Source organism: Phascolarctos cinereus, unplaced genomic scaffold, assembly GCF_003287225.1.
Source record: "Phascolarctos cinereus isolate Bilbo 61053 unplaced genomic scaffold, phaCin_HiC Scaffold_5;HRSCAF=322, whole genome shotgun sequence".
Taxonomy (NCBI): domain Eukaryota; kingdom Metazoa; phylum Chordata; class Mammalia; order Diprotodontia; family Phascolarctidae; genus Phascolarctos; species Phascolarctos cinereus.
In genome coordinates this window covers 79,636,499-79,657,532 of record NW_027555958.1, presented here as the reverse complement: position 1 = coordinate 79,657,532, position 21,034 = coordinate 79,636,499, and positions in this window count along the sequence as shown.

Sequence of the window (21,034 nt, the reverse complement as noted above, 5' to 3'; positions counted from 1 at the left end):
GCAGCGTGCAGGTATCTAGGAAGAAAGCTTGAGTCATTTGGCGTCCTAGGATCTAAAGATGAAGGAAGATGTGAGAGGAAGAGGCCAGGGATGACGGAAGGAAGAGCTTTGAGCCCAGTTTTCTGGCTCTGGTCATTTTCGGTGCTGGCTTGCAGGGTTAGCTGCTCAGCCTAGTCTGATTTCATTGGTAGTCAGCCTTCTCATTGTGGGCTAGCTAATTGTCTATCAGGCAGAGTGCTTTGCTTTCCACCATCTTACTTTCTTCTCTGTCTAGCTGGATCTCATAGGATTTTTCTTTCATTTTTTTCCAGGTATATCTGTTCTCCTTTAATAGTTAAGAAGCTCCTTGAAGACATTAACCTTGTATTATATGAGATACAACAGTAAAGTAACATTTTTTACTTCTTTTGTTTATATGTCACCTGACTTCCCCCTGAATTTCTTTTCTCCTCCTCCCAAAAGCCATCTCTTATAACAAAGAAATTCTTTTTTAAGAAATAAGGGAAGAGAAAAAAAAAGATGAAAATTGATTAATACATCAAAAAAAAAATCTGCCAATTATATAATGTTCTATACCCCTGTGCTTCCCTTCCTTTGCAAAACAGTGGGGTTGTATGATATTTTCTCATATCTCTTCTTTGGGGCCAATTTTTTTTTTAACTTTGCAATATTCATTTTCAATGATTTTGTCAGACTGACTTTTTAAAACAGACATATCTGCATTTATACATTCAAATGAGTTTTGTCTATCAGTGCAGTCACTTCAAGAGGCCAAATGTTCATTTTAGTGACATTAAAATTGCTCAACTCATATTTGGAAGCTCCTCTTTTGAGAAAAGCAGCCTCATTACTCTAAAAGCACATGGCTTATTTGCTGTCATTCCTTCATGCTCGGTATTATGCATCTTAGTTATTAGATGAATATTATAAATTAGGTGGCCTCATTCACCAGATTTGACTCCAAATACCCATTTGGAGTCAAACCCCTACTTAAAATATCAGAATTTACCACCATTGATATTCCACGAATATGCAGTAGGTTCTGAAGGCAGTACTAAGAGTACTAAGAAAGCAACAACATAATAGTGGTGACATGGTTAGCACAGCCTCCCATAGTGACTATTTTTAAGGGTACAGCACTTGTTTGAATGTATAAGTTCTGATACATTTGCTTAAAAATAAGTCACTTTGTCATATTACTCTGTACCTTGGTCTCTTATATCTCTCTTACCCCCACCCCTAGTGCCTAGGCAGTGCACAGTACATACTAACCACTTCATAAATACATGTTGGTTGACTGGCCTTCATGCGATCAGGGTTGTCTAAAGTAGTTGTTAACGTAAGCTATTCCCTTTCCCTTCTTCAACAACCCAACTCGATACCCAGCTGGGTCCCTACATATGGGCAGTGGGAGTTCAAGAAACTCTTATCTTGAGGGCCTGGGAGTTTTCCTTGCATCTGCTAGCCACTGACTCTGTGGCTGACCGACTCTTTGGGTCTACCTGAGGAAGAAAATAACCCTAGTCCTAGAGACAGCCCAGAAATTAAGCTCCAGCTCTCTCTTCTCTCTTCAATGCTTTCTCCCCCTCCCTCTGAAGTGCCCTGAAGTCTCTACTCCTACCACCTGCTCCTTTTGCTCTTTGCCTCTGGGGAGTAATTTAAAGAAAACACTTGAGCTTTGGTCAATCAGGAGTTCCTAGGTTAGGCCATCTTTAGTTGCCAAGGGAAACCTTCCTTCTCTCTCTGAGCCTATCCCCCCTGAAGAGAGGGGGCCATTGTTCTGAGCTTGAATAGGCCTCTGTACAGCTGCCCTTCTCTCCAGTGGTGCTATGCTGCAAATAATTAATAAACATTTGCTCAAACTATTAATATTTAGGCCTATGGAAAAAGATCTGAGGGGGTCTAACGGCTGCTTTTATTCCTGGGCTGGTTCCATCTGCTCAGGACCCAAGGTTTTTCTGATTTCTTCCATGGACTGGAAGTGAATGGATTCCTAGGCAAAGCCATCAGTTTGCTCCTTTCAAGGTAGCCTTACATATGAGCAAACTCCTGGGCCTTCCCCAAACCAGTCTGATACCATCTGGGACTCTGGCTTGCCTGGTGTGCTACAAATTTCTGGATACTCGGATGTTATCTAGTGATAGGCTAAAAGCCACTAAAACCAGGAGTTCAATTTTCTTTTTAAAAATTGATCCCCTTGAAAGCAAGTTGAGTGCACACACATTCATACAGATATATACACATTTCAAGAACTAGGGCAGGATATATACTATGTAGTATAAATTATATATACATATATATACAATATATTAAATTATATATATAATCTAGTTTTTAAAATGACTATTACTTTATTTGATATAAAAGATATATAGCTATGTGATATATATTATGTATGCTATAAATCATACTATATATGTACTGTATTACATATAGATAGATATTGAGGAATAGGAGAGAACAAAAGAGGGAAGGAGAGAAGGGAAGCAGAGTGAAACAAGAGAGAAAGAGAGAGAGGAGAAAAGAGAGAGAAGAGAGAAAGAGGAAAAGGGGGGGAGAGACAGAGAGAGAGAGAAAGAGAAAGAGAGAGAGAGAGAGAGAGAGAGAGAGAGAGAGAGAGAGAGAGAGAGAGAGAGAGAGAGAGAATCTATCAGTGTTATGGGAGAGGATTGTTTTTGAAAGATAGTGAAAAAATGCCCAGCACTTAGATCAGCCCTCTTACATTTACCTTCCACACCAGCTATCTTTTCATCTCTTTTCTCTTTTCTCCACTTGCTTTCACTCCTTGGTTACCAATGCTTTCCCAGGTCCCTTTACCTTCTTTAAAAAGGTTGAAAATCCTAGTGGTTTTGAGTTCTGATTTCAATCCCACAAACATTTATGACGCACCACCTTTGGGCAAATCACTGGGGGACAGATGCAAAGAAAAAAGAGATAAAAAAAGAAATAGTTATTACACTCAAGAGCACCTTCTATTGGCCAAGACTCTTTCCAGATAATTCTAGAAACTCCATGTAGGGTTGCTCACTTTATTGCTAAACTACTCATGAAGAAGAAGCACCCTTATTTTCCTGGTGGAATGAACATGATTTTGTATTTGTCAGGAAAAAAAAGAATTTTAAAATAACATTACCTTATAGAAAATGAAAAGTTAGGAAATGAGCTCAGATGGAGCAGCTCACTGTAGAATACTAGAGACTTGGTCATGGCAGAATGCTTTTATATAAATGCTTACCTGGAGGAAAATGTCAATGCGTGAATAATTAGGAGCATGCCTTATGCCCACTACCACTGTCCCCATCCCATCACTAGAAGTCTCAACTGGATCAGAAAGGCCAGGGCTACTCTTCCTTCCTCCAACCCCAGGGTATAGAAGAGGGTTCTCTAGAATGATTTTAAGGAGGTGTGGATTACATTTGGCTTATACTTGATCTAGCCTAGAGGATGCTAGAAGGGCCAAGTACTGGTACTGAGATGATCACTCAAGTCTATTATCTTATATTGAGAACAGGCTTGAGTTGAGGGATAGGGAAAGGGGAAGGGGAGAGAAGGTGAGGGAGGGGTCTTAAAAGATTTTCCTATAGAAGGTTGTTTTCTTTGATTGTTCTTATTTGGGGGGGAGGGGTAAAGGGCCAAGTAGAAAACTGAAGGACCTAGAATGACTGTCCGCACTGATTACATTCATTAGAGTTATTTCTCTGAACTTTTCTTCTTTCTTTCTTATTCTTTCTCTCTTTCTCTCTCCTTTCCTTCCTTCCTTCCTTCCTTCCTTCCTTCCTTCCTTCCTTCCTTCCTTCCTTCCTTCCTTCCTTCCTTCCTTCCTTCCTTCCTTCCTTCCTTCCTTATCAGAAGAGGCAAACAGGCTTATGTTCCTTCCACAATCTTACATTTAAAAAGAATATGTCTTTGGTGTAGAATGTATTGCAATATATGAAATTGGACAGGTATCAAGATATAGTAAATTTTTTTTTCATAGGGGTTGGCCAAAAAGAAAACAATGAAGTAAAACTCTGAGACAATAAAACTCCTCCCAACTCCCTCCACCTAATAAAGTTTGCAGCTGGCATTATTTCCCTTGAGTGGGCAGGCTTTCAGAGCTAGAGTTTTTTTCAGAGGGGCTTGTTGGTTGTCAGAATCCCCCTGGCTGAATGTCTATATTGCTGACTTTGAGGATGTCAGAAGCCAACCCCAAAGGATCAGATGCCCAACTATGTGCAAGACCTTTAGTCTTTTGCAATCCAAACCCACAAAGGGATTGGCACAGATTTGTCGCATTGACTAAACCATTCTTTCTCACAAACCACCCGACTTCAATCATCCCTAAATTGTCAGTCATACGATAGTACGGTACTTGTGTGAGAACAGCAAGTTCTTAAAGGACTGTTTCCTTTATCATAGGAATATTTGGTAGGGAGTGTCCTCTCTCCTATCATATTTACTATAGATATTGCAGCCATACCAAAATGTCAGCTAAAATGTGAGAATTTTGTTACATGTCAGAATAAGAATCTAATGAGAAAATTTTTATAAAGTCCTTCACGAATCTTAAAGTACTATATAAATGCTAGCTACATTAAGCAACATAAAGCTAAAATCCTGCCAAGACCATACATATACAGTTTTGACCTGGAGCCTCCTGCCCATACCCTTCTGTGCCTCAGCCTACTAAGTCATCTATTAATTTTGGTTTTCTAGTTATAAATAGTAGATACTTTAAACCAACATATTTACCTGTGTATATATGCTATGGCTGTGAAAGATGACAAAAGGACGTTCCAAAAGGAAATAATGACAATCCGCCCAGCTGGAGGAAGAAACACATGTTTGTTTGGACAAGTTGCATCCGCTCCTTCATATTGCTTCTCTTAACCGGATAAAAGAGTACTCTGTATAATGTATACAGAAACTCCTGTTACCGGCAGAATTTTAAAATATTTACACCGTGTACAAACAATGCCAAGGAATTCACTACAAGCCATATATTGACTTAATAAACATGGCCCTATTATGCAACATTTGTCTTGATTATATACAACCAGTTATTGATTATGGTTGAGGAAAGGTTGAAAACACAGCTTTCATGAGTAGCATTTGTGTATATAATATACAATTGGGCCTGGCTAAGAAATGGATGATTCTGGACGCCCTTTAGATTTGACCTCTACTAGCATACAAACCTCAAAAGGAATTTAGGAAACTGGAAAATTTCCCTTTGTTATGGGGTGCAAAAGCATCAGGGGTGGGAAACCTGTGGCCTTGAGGTCTCTAGACCACAGGTTTCCCATCCCTGATTAAGTCCTTCTTTCTGTGTATCAGTTTTTTGTCTGATAACCCACTACAGTGAGATTAGCCAACTAGTAAGTTTCTAGTTTTTCTATTGTAGATTTCCAGACTGGCTTCCAAGACTGCTCCTCACTCTCTGTTATGCACCCCTCTTCCTGGCTGGTTTGCAAAGAATGCCACAAGACACCACAGCTCCAACCCTCTACTTAGAAGGGTTAGAAGTATTACTGTTAGCACACCTCCTGCCTCCTGCCAGTCCTAGAAATCTCAAGGCTTTGGGGAAAGGGAAAATGTCTTCTCCTCAATAACACATGTCATATATGTTACATGTGTGTTTTACTATATAGTTACGTACATATGATATCCTTTTCCTTTTAATAAATTAAATATCTACATGAGAAAAGGGCAGCATCACATACACACACATTTGCATGTATGTAACATATACACACATGTATGCGAAGTTCTACCTCTTATGCAGACATTTTATTTACTGAAAGTGGAAGAAAAAGGACATTTTATATGAACAGAAAAAAGCAGTTTAAAGGGAAAACACAGACTGGGCTGAGAGAACCTAAAGCCCCTCAGATAACAGTTTTGAGAGGACTTAAGAGAGAACAATATCTCAGTACAAAAAGTACTGACTAATAGCAGAGAAGGCTAGGTGAGTGCAGGGGATAGTGCATTGTACTTGGAGTCAAGGACACCTGAATTCAAATCCTGCCTCAAATACTTATGAGTTGTGTGACCCTGGACATTGTCCCTTTACTTATTTCAGCCTCAGTTTCGTCATCTGTAAAATGGGGATAATAATAACACCAACTTCACTGAGTTGTTATGAGGCTCAAATGAAATAATATATGCAAAGTGCTTTGCAAACTTTAAAACTCCATATAAGTGCTGCTCATTATTATTGTTATTATTATTGCTGCAGTGGATACTTGAAGCTAATTTGACTGTTTTTTTAGCATTCTGGAGGTTATTGTTGGGAAACGTTGACTCAAAGAACTGTTTGAGGACTATGGCAAAGGAATGTCTTAACTATTTGTGTTATATTTGACAGAAATGTATATTTTTGGGCTTCTCAACCTAACTTGTAGATGATTTATGACTCATCAAGAGTAGTAAATTTAGTGCCTAATGAGGCACTAAAAGCCAGATTAGAAGATCAGGAGTCTGCAACTGAAGGAGCTGAGTACATTAGAGAAATCAGAGAAGCCAGCAAGAGATATTGCTTACAGAAGCTGAGACATTGGAAGACAGAACATACAGGGCTGAAAAGCTGATAGAACTGAAATAGAACTGACAGAAACTGAGACCAGCTACTTGCTGAAAGGCACACTCTGCCATTGAGGTGGAGAGCTGATCTGACTGAAGAAAAGGAGAATCCATCTTCTTTGGTTGAAGAGCTGGCTGGGGAAAGACTTCCTTGTTCTTTAGGGCTGTATACAGCTTGAGGGAGGGAAACCCCTCTCAGGCTTGCATGCATCCCATGACCTCTACTGCTTAAGAAGGAAATAACCCCTCAAAGTCCATAGAGAGAAGAACAACTAGCTTTGCATATCCCAGACTTAAAAAGGAGCTGCTTTCTTATTTAAAGATTGTAATACTGCCTCAGTGCCCAGCCCAGAGGATATAACTAGGAAATTCTGCAAATTTACAGGTTTAAGGCTGTTGGTTATCTAAAAGCGCTTAACACTGGTTCAGTGGTCTAGCAATAGCAGAGAAATAGCTTTATCTAATTAGGATAGGGGAGAGCTTGAGAAAAGGGATGTTTTTACCAAGCAGGAAACATAGGCTACAGATCAGACTGTGCCTTAGAGATACTATAGACATCCAGGTCTTCAGTCCACAGTCAGGAATTGTTCAGGGAATATTGTATTCCTCACTCACGTGCCTCATGGCTAAGTTTCTCTAAGTTTTTTCCCACTCTTCCCCCCCTATTTATTGCATTTGTGGAAGAATGTGACCCAGGTTTATGGGTGAACTATTTTGATTACTCATGCTTTTTCTCCCCCCACCCCAATTTAGTAAATGTTTAGTTATGACTGTTCATGATTTTGTCTTATTTAGTAAAAGTTTCATGTTTAAATGGAGTCAGGCAAAAAAGCATGCACCTGTAATCCCTATTCCTGGGGAGGCAGAGGCTGGCTTGGATTGCTTGAGCTCAGGAGTTCTGAGTCGCAGTAGGTTAATCTGATTATATGTATGTATTCTCTGGCACCAAGTCCCTGGGAATTAGGGCCACCAGGCTGCCTTAAGAGGGATGAACTGGCCTGTGTTGGCAATGGAGCAGGTCACTTGATAGTAAAATTGGAACCATAAGTGGCTGCTGCACTTCTAGCCTGGGTGAGATAGGGAGACACCATCTTAAAAAAAATTAAAAATGAATAAAATAAAGTCATTGCAACTGATTTAAGTAAATGGGAAGCACATAGGTTGGGGCTCAAGGGCTACCATTGTGAATATAGATGTGTATTTTCTTCACACCAGAGTTATTCCCACAGGGAGTATCTCAAACTGATTCTGGAGAGCCATGTTCAATTTTTAGTGTGAGCAAACCTGGGAAACTGGTACACATTACAGATAAAGGTTTGATTTATTGTTTTGTTGATTGTTAGGCCACGGATGCGGAACCTGTGGCCTTGAGGCCACGTTTGGCCCTCTAGGTCCTCAAGTGCAGCCCTTTGACTGAATCCAAACTTCACAGAACAAATCTCCTTAATAAAAGGCCGCAGGTTCCCCACCCCTGGACATGGAAGGAATCTAGCCATCGAAGGGCAGAATGTCGTTCTAGTGAGAGAAACAAATCCCTTTTGACTGAGTCCAAGTTTTACAGAACAAATTCTTTTATTAAGGGGATTTGTTCTGTGAGGTTTGGATTAAGTCAGAGAGCCACACTTGAGGACCTAGAGGGCCACGTGTGGCCTCGAGGCCACAGGTTCCCCACCTCTGGTTTAGACTTAAGAAAGTAATGGAGAAAATACTAATAATGCAACTTCAGTGTAGAAGTATATTGTACATACATTTTTTGGAGAGTTCGTTGTTAAACATTTACCAGAACACTACTGCCCCTAGGGCACTTAGAATAAATTGTAGTAGTGTGACTACTTGTGGAAAGCTCCCCTTCTGAGAAAACCCATCCGACCTATCATTTTGAGTACCAGTTGTAAGTGAGCTAGCCAGCCCAGAGAGAGAAAAAAGGGGGTTTGGACATCATACTATGTGGCCACACCCTCTCTCTCTATGGCCATACCTTCTCTCTATACCAGTTATATGTATGTATATTTAATATATTTTCTCCACATATGTATCATTATGCATGAATGAAATTAGAGGTCCAGAACCCATGCTGACTTTGGATTGAGGAAGAACTGACTTCAAGTCCTGCCTCTGAAATGATAACAGTTCACATTTAAATAGCACTTTACCAGGTGGGTGGTGCAAATAATGTTATTTTCTTTTTTTAATATATGCTGAAACTAGAGCTCAATCTATCCAAGGGACTTGCCTCCAGTTATATTCCTAGGAAGTGGTGGTTCTTCTGTCCAACTCTTCTTATTCCATGCTTAATGCTCTTTCCACTGGATCACAAGGCTTGGGATCTGATTGGAGGACAGGACAATCCTCTTCTGTGGTTGAAGAGCTGGCTGGGGAAAGACTTCCTTGCTTTTTAGGGCTGTATACAGCTTGAGAGAGGGAAACCCTTCTCAGGCTGATCATCTTCGACTATAGTAAAGAAAATCACCTTGCCTCACTCCAACAAAATAAAATTGAGTTAAAAACTAAAAAGAAATCCTTAACCTCTCTTTATATTAGTCTTGCATATTACTTCTTCTGGGGGAAACTTAATATTCTGTCTCTTCTCTTCACTGCTAAGGTTCACCCCTTGTGGTAAAGGCTGGTTTGCTCATTTCATTTTTTGAGAGAAGCTAGTGCCTGGGGGCAATCCTCTGGGACTTTGGTAAGATTTTAGAGTGAGAAGGGAACTTGAAGCCAAATTTGGAAAGTTAAGAGTTCTTCAATTTGAACTGCCAAATGCTCTTTTTCTTTTGCATTTTGGAACCCTATTCCTTAGAGTATGCAGGGTACACACACATTATACAGTTTGAGGGATTTAATTATTATTGGAGAATTCCCCTCAATTCCAGGGATTTTTTAAAATTTAATTTTTTTATTACATTTTAAGCTCTGAATTATCTCCCTCCCTCCTTCCCCAACCTTCCCTAGAGAAGGCCACAACTGGTGCAGATTTATAAATATATGTAAAACCATACTATGTATACTTCTATTAATCAGTTCTTTCTCTGAAAGTATAGACAGCATCTTCCTTCATAGGACTTTAAGAGTTGATCTGAGTATTGCACTCAGAATAAGTTGGTTGTTCACAAATATTCTTCCAATAATATTGCTGTTGCTGTATATGATGCTCTCTTGGTCCTGCTCACTTCAATTTTCATTATTACATCCAAGTCTTTCCATATTTTTCTAAAATCAACCAGCTCATCTTTTCTTACAGCACAATACCACAACTTACTCAGCCATTCCCTAATTGATGGGCATCTTTTCAATTTCCAGTTCTTTGCCACCACAAAAAGAGCTGCTATAAATATTTTAGAACATACAGGGTCTTTTCCTTTTCCCCCCCATCACCTTGGGAAACAGACATAAAAGTGATACTGCTGGGTCAAAGGGCACACCGTTTTATAACTCTTTGGGCATATTTCCAGATTGTTCTTCAAAATACCACAATCAGGACAGTCAGTCTGTGGAACAGGAAGGTAGCAGTTGCCAGTAATCTTCAGAATCAGTGCCTCTCACTTACTCCAAAGAGGCCTATAAACTGCAATTTAAAGATAAAAGCAGGGCCAGGAAGGTGTCTGGGATTGTGTTTTGATATGGCCATGAGAGGGTGGTGCTAAATTTGTGTGTCTTGAAAGCAAAAAGGGTAAGAGAGCTATGGTCGACCCTTTTAAAGCAGAGCAGCTCAGCTCTGCTCGGTCTGGTTACCTGTTTGGCTTTCCCTGCTTGTCCCTTGTGTTGTGTGTGTCTCTGGAGAAAGCCTTGACCATTGGGTTGCATTGCAAAGGAATTAAAGCACAGAACATAAGGAAAAGGCCAGGCCGTGATGACCTAATCATAAAGTCAAGGACAACTGCTTCCCTGAAGTCTTGTAAGACCTTCCCTATTGTCTTGGGTGTGTGGGAGATAACATAGCATGATAGTCAGTGGTTTCAGTACCGTAAGAGTAACACTGAGACACTATGGTTCCTAGGTTTTACTTTTCCCCTTGGTAATCCTACAGGCTCTCATAAAATTAGTATGTCAGCTAAAGTAAACAAGGCAACTAGGTGGCACAGTGGATATGGTGCTGGACCCGGAATCAGAATGATTCATCCTCCTGAGTTCAACTCTGGCCTTAGACACTTACTAGTTATGTGACCCTGGGCAAGTCACTTAACCCTGTGTGCCTCAGTTTTCTCATCTGTAAAATGAGCTAGAGAAGGGAATGGTGAGCCACTCTAGTATCTCTGCCAAGGAAATCCCAAATGGGGTCACAAAGAGTCGGACACAACTGAAAAACAACTGAGCAACAACAAAAGAGATTGTAGAGAGTGCTTTTTCAGCTTGTGGTGCATTATAAATTCAAGTTATCTGACTTTAACTGGGCCCCTATTGCATCAAGGCAATCCTTTCATTCTTCCCCTATTGATTCTCTATCTTACTACCCACAAAAGCTCTCCTATGGGCAACTAGGTGGCATGGTGGGTAGAGCACCAGCCCTGAAGTCAGGAGAACCTGAGTTCAAATCTGGCCTTAGAGCAAACACTTGACACTTAACAAGCCGTGTGACCCCGGGCAAGTCACTTAACCCCAATTACCTTAAAAAAAAAGCTCTTCTAAATATTCTCATCTCTCCTCAAACTTCCTACACCTCCAACCTGACCCCACTCAACCTGAGAATATTGACTTCCTCTTACTGAGAAAATTAAAAGTCATTCCCATGAGCTCCGTTTTCTCCCATTCTCTTCCATCTCAAACCTTTTAACATGATTCCTCGCTCTTGCATTCCCCCAGTCTCTGACAAAGAAGTGGCTCTTCTCCTCACCAAGGCTAACCCCTCTACATGTGACTATATTCCCAAATCCCTCCCATCTTCTCCAGAAGATTGTAACCTTAATCATTCTCTTTCTTTTTTTAATCTTGAGTTTCTTGCTATCTCCTTCCCTTCAGCTAGAAAAAGATTCCCAAGTATCCTTCACTTAAAAAAAAACCCTTCATTAGACCCTAACATCCTCTCAAAGCTATCATTCTGTATTCCTCTTAAGGTTCTCAGCCAACCTCCTAGAAAACCTGATCTATACTTGCTGCCTTTAGTGCCTCTCCTCTCTTTCCTCAGCTCTTTGCAATCTCTTCATCCCTTGACTGAAACTGCTCTCTCTAATATTACCAATAGTTTCTCTTTTAATTGCTAAATTTGGGTCTTTCCACAGTCTTCATCCTTGACCTTTGTAGCCTCTGACAATATCAATCACTATGGCTTCCTATATATTATTTCCTAGATACTAGTTTGGATTTTTGTGATACTGCTTGCTACTGGTTCTCCTACCCCTTTTCAGTCTTCTTTGCTGGTTTATCATCCATATCACAACCCCTAAATTCCATATTTCTTAAAGGTATTCCATAAGGTTCCCTCTACCCAAGGCCCCCTACTCTTCTCTTTCTCTCTTGGTAACCTTGGTAACTCTTGGTAACTTTATCAGCAATCATGGATTTAAATCTTATATGTATATGACTCCCAGATCTATATCATCAACCCCAGGCTCTCCCTTGAACTTCAACTTGACATCCCCAATTTCCTATTGGACACTATTTTTTACATGCAACATATGAACTTCATTAAACAGAGATAATTCAAGGAGAAGTCAAATAAGCATTTACATTAAGAGAAAATTGACTAGTAAAAAATGATCTTAAACACTATATAGAGGTCTGCTCACAGTGGCATTTAACTGAGCCCTGTTTCTGTGAAAAATACAGCTCATTCACAAGTATGAATATGCACTGACTACTATCATATATACATGTGAACATAATTGCAAAAAAATAAGTAAGTGAAGACCTCAGGTCAATTTCATTTTTGTTGTTCTTTTGGAAGAAGTCTTCTAAAGAGTAGAATATGTGGTTCTGGCTCATGAATTTTATGATGGACATATCTAAGCTACTGGACACCCAGTATCCTCTACTCTTCTTTGGACATCAGGTGGGTTTTTGACACTTCTTTTGAAAGTTTTCCAGGTAACATAACATTCCAGTACTCATACTGTTCATCAAAATACTTAACTGACTATACGGGTCATGCTAATGGTGGTGTGGAGTCTGAAGCATGAGGTTGGTGAAAGCCAGCATAAAGGAAGACCTCAGGAAGCCACAAGCACAACAGAAACTAGACTATTGGATATTTCAAACTGTATGTCCCAATGTGTCCAAAATAGAACTCATTATTACCGCCTCTCCTTCAACAAGCCCAGCCCTCATCCAAACTTTGCTCTTTCTTTTGAAGTCACAACCATTCTTCCAGGCTCTCAGGTTGTAAACATGGCATTATCCTTGATTCCCAACTTCCCCAATCTCCCATATTTAATCAGTTGCCAAATATTGTCATTTCTACTTCCTCAGCATCTCTCACATCTGAGTCATTCTTTCTTCTCATATAGCCACAACCCTAGTACAGGTCCTCATCACCTTTTGTCTGGATTATTGCAGCAGCCTCCTAATTAGAAGATGAAATGAGAACATATGTAAAGCTTTTGGCAAACTTCAAAGTACCAGTTATTGTTATTATTACTATTATCAATTGATCTTACTTCCTCAAGTCTTTTCCCACTCCAATCCATCCTCCACTGTAGTCTGTAATAGGTACCTCTGCTTTCTCTCCTTTCACTCACTTCTTTTTTTTAATATAAATTTATTTATTTTTAATTTTCAACATTCACTTCCACAAGTTTTTGAGTTCCAAATTTTCACCCCATCTCACCTCTCCCCACACCCCAAAATGGCATGCATTCTGAATATCCCTTCCCCTAGTCTGTCTTCTCTTCTATCTCTCCCCCCTTCTCTTATCCCCTTCCCTTTCTATTTTCCTGTAGGGCAGGATAGACTTCTATACCCCATCTCCTGTATTTCTTATTTCCCAGTAGCATGCTTTCACTCACTTCTTAACCCCTTACTGACCTCATTCTTCCACCAAAACTGCTGTTTCCAAATTTACCTCTGATCTCTTAATTGCCAAGTTCAATGGTCTTTTCTCAGTCCTCATCCTTCTTGCCCTCTCTACAGCTCTCACATTTTTGATCACTTTCTTTTCTTTGATAGTCTCTTCTCTCTGGTTCTACTCCTACCTATTTGCCTAATCCTTCTCAGTCTCCTTTGCTGGATCCTTATCCAAGTCATGCCCATTTACTGTGGGTGTCCCACATGGCTCTTCCTGTACTATCTTCTATTTTCCCCCTATAATCCTTCACTTGGTGATCTCATCAGCTCCCATGATTTTTAATTATCATCTCAATGGTGATGATTCCTAAATCTAACTATCTCATCCTAACCTCTCTGTTGACCTTCAATCCAACTGCCTTCCAAATGAGATATCCTGTAAACATTTTAAACTTAACATATCCATAACTGAACTCATTATCTTTCCCTCCCTAAGCCATTCCAACTATCATTTTCCCTATTTCTGTTGAGGGCAACACCATGCCCCCCTGTCACTGAGGCTCATGACACAGGAGTTATCATTGACTACTCACTATCTTTCTCTACCTCCTCCCCATCCAATCTGTTGTCAAGGCTGGTTGATTTTACCCTTGCAGCGTGTCTTGAATATTCCCCTTTTTCTCCTCTGACACTGCCACCACCTTAGTGCAAGCCCACATCACCTCACAATTGGACTATTGCAATAGCTTGCTGGTGGTTTTGCCTACCTTGTCTTTCTCTGCCCCAATCCAATCTTCATTCAGCTTCATTCAGCAAAGTGATTTTTCTAAAGTACGGATCTGACCACTTCTCTCTCTTCCCCCCATTCAATAAATTTCATTGGCTCTCTATTGCCTCCAGGATCAAATACAAAATCCTCTGTTTGACATTCAAAGCCTATCATAACCTACCCCTTCATCACCCCCACCCCCACCTTTCCGATCTTCTTACTTCTTACTCCGTGCCACCTATTCTTCAATCCAGTGACACTGGCCTCTTTGCTATTTCTCAAACAAGAGAATCAGTCTCTCAGCTCTGAGCATTTTCTCTGTTATCCTCCATGCCTGTAATGCTCTCCTTCCTCATTTCTACCTCTTGGCTTCCCTCAAGTCCCGACTGAAATCCCATTTTCCACGAGAAGTCTTTCTAAACCACTCAATTCCGGTGCCTTCCCTCTTTTTAAAAAATATTTATTTTATTTTTATTTTATGGAATAAAACAAGGATTTCCATAACACAGTACAATTTTTAAAAAGGTGATTGCAATGAAACTGCAAATCGATTATGGACAATTTGCTATTCCTTTTAAATATTTAATGGTTATTATGTAAATTTCTTTTTTCCCATTTTCTTCCCATCTTCCCCCCAGAGATGCCTACCATTAGACACAAATATGTATATATATCATAGATATATAGATATATAGCTATATATACACATGTGTATATGTGTTTGTGTGTGTGTGTGTGTGTAATTTTATACATGCTTCTTGTTGTTGTTCAGGCATGTCCAACTCTGTATGACCCCATGGACTTCTGTTCCATGGAGGTTTTCTTGGCAGAGATCCTAGAGTGGTTTGCCATTTCCCTCTCCAGTGTGTCTCCACTTTACAGATGAGGAGCTAAGGCAAATAGTCTCTCAGTGACTTGCCATGATCACACAGCTAGTAAGTATCTGAGGCCAGATTTGAACTCAGATCTTCCTGGCTCTAAGCCTTGTAGCTTTATCCACTGTATCACCTAGCTGCATGTCTTATGCATGCTGCCTGTTTGTTAATCAATCCCAAAAAGGAAATTTGGATACAATATACACTACATATATCTGAGTATGGTTGAAAACTTATATTGTACCTACTAAGTAAGTTGAAAGGGGTAGCTTTATAACTCATTTTTGAGTGACTGGCCAAAATGGTGGTGGTGGTGGTTGTTTGTATATTTAATGCTTTGATATTTATCCTTTTGAATGAAGTGAGAGCTGAAAGAAATGACAAAGAAAGAACCAAAATGTTATATAATTATAATATTCTGTCTTATCCATTTAATTCCCATTTTCCTCAAAGATCAGCCTTTGATTTGATACTCATAGATATTCTCTAGAATCTGATCCCATATTAATCTTTTTACCTCATTGACCATCCAACCACACACATATATCCTAGAATTCAACCATTCTTTTTCTTTCTTTTTAAAAATTCTGAACTTAGGATATCTAGGTGATGCAGTGGATAGAGCACTGGCCCTAGAGTCAGGAAGACCTGAGTTCAAATCTGGCCTCAGATACTTACCAGCTTTGTGACCCTGGGCAAGTTACTTAACTCCCATTGCCCTCCCCTCAAATTTTGAACCTAACAAATACCAAGTAGAATTATCATCTCCATAAACAAAATGGAAAAAAGAGGATTATGTGTTAAATGCAATTATATACAGATCATTTTAGCATAATAATAAATAATAAATTAAATACATAACTTTTAAAGCTATCCTGCTTGCATGTGACTTCCTTGTTTTCTTCTTTAATCATTCCTCTTCAATCACAACTCCTTAAGGGATCAATAAAAGGAAGCTGTATGTGTATGTGCATGTGTGTCCCTTCCCCCCCCCCCCCAATGCCTAGGTACTTCCAAGATAACAATGGAAAGATGTAGCTTATCATTTGGAAATATTGAGTTCTGTTTTCCTTTTTGTAGGGAATTGAAGGATATGTTCTTAGAACTGAAAAATTCAAAAATTGGCTAGCACATTAAAAAAATTCCACAAATTAAAGTGTTCCCCTATATTGTTATCTATAGGACTGTTGTTATAAACCCAGTTTACAGATAGAAAAACTGATGCCCAAAGAATCGAAATGATTGCTTACATGATCCATCCACATAGTCCTAAGTTTTTTTTTTCTTTCCATAGATTAGGCTCCTTGGTCTAATATATTGGAGGAGCATCTTGTTTTGTAGTCAGGTTTTTGCTGTTCATAAACCTCTTAGAACCATCTACCCTTATGTTGCTCAATTAAAATTTCTATTACAAAACAATATTTGAAACTAATAATTATACTAACTCAGAGAGAGAACATCTATGGCATTTATTAAACATCCAATATGTACAAAGTAGGGGCTGCTAGGTGATGCAGTGCCAGGCCTGGAGTCAGGAAGACTCATCTTCCTGAGTTCAAATCCAGCTTCAGACACATATTAGCTATCTGACCCTGAACAAGTCACTTAACCCTGTTTGCTTCAGTTTCCTCTTCTGTAAAATGATCTGGAGAAAGCAATGGCAAACTACTCCAGTATCTGTCAAGAAAACTCCAAATGGGGTCACGAAGGCTTGGAGATGACTGAAAAATGACTGAACAACAATGTACAAAATGCTGTGCTACCTGGCAATTCCTACTTTTAAAGGACTGTACTAGAGGCAGCTAGGTGGCACAGTGGATAGAGCACCAGCCCTGAAGTCAGGAGGACCTGAGTTCAAATACAGCTTCAGACCAAGCACTTGACACTTACTAGCTGTGTGACCCTGGGCAAGTCACTTAACCCCAATTGCCTAAAAAACAAAAACAAAACCAAAACCAAAACTGTACTCTACTAGAGAAGAAATGATGTATATGTATATAAGGGTACCAAAAAGTAGAATGTGATGGTGGGAAAAGGAAATAGAAAAAATGCTCTAACATAATTTGTGCAAAAAGGATGTCCTTTCAACTTAAGCAATAACGGAAAGCTTCACAGAGAAAAGGATTCCGAATATCAGAGATGAGGAGGGAATAGGGGATGGCACACTCCTGGAGATAGGAAATGTCATATCGAGTTCAGGGAACAGCTAGCAGGCCATTTCTTTGGAAGATCATGTATATAAAGGGGAGTAATCATAAAAATGAGGCTATAAAGTTAGATTGGAACAGATGAGGAAAGGGTTAAAATTCTGGATTAAGGAGTGTGAATTATTGCCTAGAGCAGGGGCTCTTTATGTGGAGTTCATGAGGTTTTTTAAAATTGACTTTGATTACTGTATTTAAATATGATTGGTTACTTTTGTAATCCTATGTATTTTGTTTTATGCATTTAAAATCATGACTATGAGAAGGGGTCCATAGGCTTCATCATACTGCCAAAGTCAACAAACCACGTGAGCAAGCATTTATTATACACTACTATGTGTCAGGTACCGTTTTAAGTGATGGAGATACAAAGAAAAGTAAAAATTGTGTCTGTCCTTGAGAAACTTGTACTCTAATGGGAGAAACAACATGCAAACGATTCCATGTCTCACACACACACACACACACACACACACACCACACAAGTTTAAGAATACCTGGCCTTGAGGCACTAGGGAGTCATTGAAAGTTTCTGAGCAGGGTCAGACGTGTTCCTTAGGAAGATTACTTGGGCAGCTTCTGTGGAAGATGGATTGGAGCAGACACAGCTGGAGGAAGAAAAGTCTCTTAGAAAATCATTAGAATTATCCAGATGAGAGGTGATGCATGCCTGAACTATGGTGACAGCAGTGTACGTGGAAAGGAGATAGATATAAGTTAATGCTGGGAAACAGAATACTAGGCAACTGATTGAGGCCAAAGGAAAAGGGAAGAATAAAGGCTTATGGGGAAAGATTCACTTTACACATAAAGTAGCAGATTGAAACTTGGTTATCTCTACTAGCCTATTTGGTTTGCTCTGTTGTAGGCCTGGTAGAACACCATGTCATCTTGTATTTGGGTTTCAAAAGCAGCCCTTCCTCTTCCCTCTACCCCGAACAGGAAGCCATGCACTAATATCTCCTGACATGTAATATGCCATGTACTGTTTAGAGTAACAGTAATCACAGGGTGTTGAGCGTATTAAGAGAAAGTGGAAAAGTCAAGGGATAATAACTGGAAAAGCAATCATTTAACTAGGCTCAGAAGAGAGCTGAGACAAGAATACTTCTAGATGCTTTCCTTTTTTTCCCTAGATGTTTTTATTGGTTAATAAAGTAAATACCTCCTTTCTAAAAGGATGTATTTAGGAAGCTAAACTGTTCGCCTTTTTTATGAATGATCTATTTTACAGAGCTTAAAAATATGTCAAGCTTAACTGCAGTAAATCCTTCTCTTGCTGTAATAGAGTAATGTAAGCAACTTGGGTTGCCGTTTAAACAATTCCCAGTGTGTGGCATAGCCAGTGCAGTTTGAAATGCCTCTGTCTTTCTAAACAGAAACAGATGTTAGAACAGCAGAACTGTGCAGAAGTCATTCTTCAAACAGTAGATTAAAACATCTGTCAGGAGTGCTGGAAGGGGCCAGACTAGAAGCAGTAACATCAGCTGGACCTGCCAATCATGAGCCCTTACATAGGAAGGGGGATGGGGAATGTCGGCATTGGAGGGAGGAGGAAGAACATTCAGGGAAGAAGAGTCCCAAAGCCCTTGTAATTTTTAAAGGTTATTTTTAAAGGTTGTTTTTGAAGTGTCCATTGCCAGAATATCCTCCTTCAGGCCATAGAACTATCCCTTTGGCCTATCCAATAACACAAATCCCTTGGACTGAATTTCTTGGGTCTTCACGAACGTGCTATTCTTCTGTTCCCAGTGACATTGAAGCTAATACCTCGAAGGAGACTGTGAATGCCTGAAGAATAAACCAGACAATTTGGGGATTCCTGGTGTAATGATCTTCAGGGTGCCCTTCGTAGTCCTGAGAAACTTCTGCTCACTGGTTTGGGGAGATTGACTGGTCTCTTTAAGCCTGCCTTAACTCAGAAACTGTTCTCACCTTCATTTTTCATGTAACTTGCCAATATCTTGAAACTGGTAGGAAGGGAGCACGTCACAATTTCAACATCTAACATAGGTTTTATAAGAGTGGCAGAAGTGAGGGAGCCTAGAGGCCAAGCTCTTATTTTAGAAATGAGGAACCTGATGCCCAGAGAAGCTAAGTAAATCCCAATTTCAGATTCCTGTGGCATAGAATAAGAAAACAAACCTTATTTCTGTAGCTGCCAATTAAAAGAAAAAAAACCTGCTGTCTCTGATATGTCACAAGATTGTACAATATTTTTTTTCCTCTTCTCACTTTGGTTTCCAGAGCTTTTGACTCTCATTTACACGGGGATAGCTGCTATTGCTCTGATAAGCAACACAGGATATAACAGATGTCTAGTCAAGACTAGGTTCTCTTAAGCAAAACTCCCTATTATAGGACATTGCAGTCTCCTCCATAAGATTTCTGCTCTTGCATCAAGCTCTCTTGATGCGAAATGTGGGCCTGGGAAGGAGACCTGTTTCACCTAAATAATGCCTTTAAAGAACAGTGGTACTCCAAGGCCATGTGAGGCACACCTGCACACCATGAGTTTTGCTAGGTATGGCCTGAAATTTTTAATGCTGTTATTGCAGACAAAAGGAAACATAAATAATTGTATGTGATGTTCACCTTATTTACCCCACATATGCATTAGGGTAAGCATAGCACTAACAAAGTAAATAAAACTTTCTACTGTATTTGGTTCCTAAACTCAAAATACCAAGCCTTGAACTTGCAAATAACTCAATGAAAGCTGATGTTCTTATTAAACTTCGTATATGTGAGCCTCCCAAGTCTCTCAGACTGTTGTCAAATGTTCAGTGTACTGATAATGCTCACAACAAAGAATAGTGTGTCCTTTAATAAGCTTCAGGTCTTCTAATTACCTTTAGGATTAAACATAAAATGCTCGGTTTGGCCCCCTCCTACCTTTTCAGTCTTACATCTTATGCTCTCAGCCCTTTCTGTGTACACTCTGATGCGGTGACACTGGCCTCTTTATTATTTCTCGAACAAGCCCCTTCATATTTTGATTGGCATTTCACTAAGCCTACATTTCCACCTTCTTGTTTCTCTGGCTTCCTTGGAGTTTCAGCTAAAATCCCGCCTTCTACAAGAAACCTTTCCTGATTCTGATTTAATGGTAGTGCCTTCCCTCTACTGATTTCCTCTAACTTGTTATGTCTATATCATGTTTGTGCATAGATTTTGCATGTCGTCTCCCCCATTAGCCTATGAGCTCCTTGAGATTGGGGAATGGTTTTTTTCTTCTTTTGCCTTTCTTTGTATCTCCAGTGATTAGCATAGTATCCAACACATAGTAGACGCTTTTAAAATGTTTGTTGATCAACTGACTGTTGTGAGAAAAAAAAAGGTTTGAAAACCATTTTTGTTGAAGACATCCTAAAATATTGACTCTGAACACCAGTCAGATAGGATGGCATACTCTATGATTCTTAAGATTCCTTTCTAGAGCAGCAAAGGAACAAGGGTCTATTCCTGGATTCTTAGAAAAGACCTGAGACTATCTCTACATTATCATAGCTATGTTCCTTCTGAAAGGAACTTAAGCATGGCAGATTCTAGTCAGTAGGATAGAACTTGTCCTTGGAATATTATGGGGTGCTGGGGAATGCCAGAGCAAACTAGTAGTCTTCAATAGACTTTGTGGCCCTGAAATATGGACAGCTTAGAATCTCTTAAAGAATTCTCTTTTGATGTGT